This window comes from Capra hircus, chromosome 2, assembly GCF_001704415.2.
Source record: "Capra hircus breed San Clemente chromosome 2, ASM170441v1, whole genome shotgun sequence".
Classification (NCBI taxonomy): domain Eukaryota; kingdom Metazoa; phylum Chordata; class Mammalia; order Artiodactyla; family Bovidae; genus Capra; species Capra hircus.
Genome location: NC_030809.1, coordinates 44,109,837 through 44,110,889, shown reverse-complemented (window position 1 = coordinate 44,110,889; position 1,053 = coordinate 44,109,837).

The following is a 1,053-nucleotide window of genomic DNA, read 5'->3' as shown; positions in this document are numbered from 1 at the left end:
CAGCTAGTCCCCACTAGCTGAAGCTCCAATTCTTTGGCCATTTGATGCGAACAGCTGACTCATTGAAAAAGACCCTGATGCTGGGAAAGATTGAAGGCTGGAGGAGAAGAGGGCGACAGAGGATGAGATGGTTGGATGGCATCATTGATTCATTGGACATGAACATCGGCAAACTCCGGGAGATAGTGAGGGACAGAGAAGCAAGAGTCGGACATGACTTGGCAACTGAACAACCGCAACATTCCCACCAGCAAGATCAAAATTTTGTTTTCACTCAGTCCTGTTCCAGGTTGAAGACCTCTTCCAACTCGGGAGATTAAAAATAAATAAATAAAAGCCAGGTCAGAGTTTGGCTGTTGGGCATCAACGACCTCTCAGTGCAGCCAGCCTGTTCCGATCTTGGCCTTCATTTCCAGAAATGAGCCTTTTGCCCCGTCTTCCCACCGAACTTCTGTCTTGTATTTTTGTCATAGTGGCTGAGTCTTTGCCCTATTTTCCCGAGTCCTTAGTCTCTGCCTGACTTTCTGGTCAAGGTTTCAGCTCTTTCGGAGCAGAAGTTCTGCCTTGCTCTTGCTGGTCTGCCCTTGAACACTCTTCTCCAAGTGGGAGATTTCATCACCAGCAGCCAGACCTTTCTGCTGCCTGCTCATGCTGAACCCAACTGACTCCAGGACGCCCCAATGCCATGCTTCACCACCCCAATTATTTCACTCTCTTGACTCCATGCCCTGCCCATGTGGCTTGTCTCTCCAGAGTGTCTGTTTCCCAAGCGTCTGCCTGGCCTTCAAAGGCAGGTGTTTGGTCTCAGTTCTAATCATCTAGCTTAGAGGCTGTTCTGCCCCCGCTTAATCTTTCTACTGACAGTAAGAAGGTGGCAAGGAAGAAGGGCTGAGTCAGATATTCTCTGTGTTGCTCGTAAAGTGACCTACAGAGTTTAGTTGTTGATTGAAAGGAATTTGAGGGGCGAATGTATGAGGAGATAGCCATAATAAATAACTGTACACAGGCCAAGGTCTGCTTAGAATAAAGGGTATAAAGTCTGGTACTTGGGGG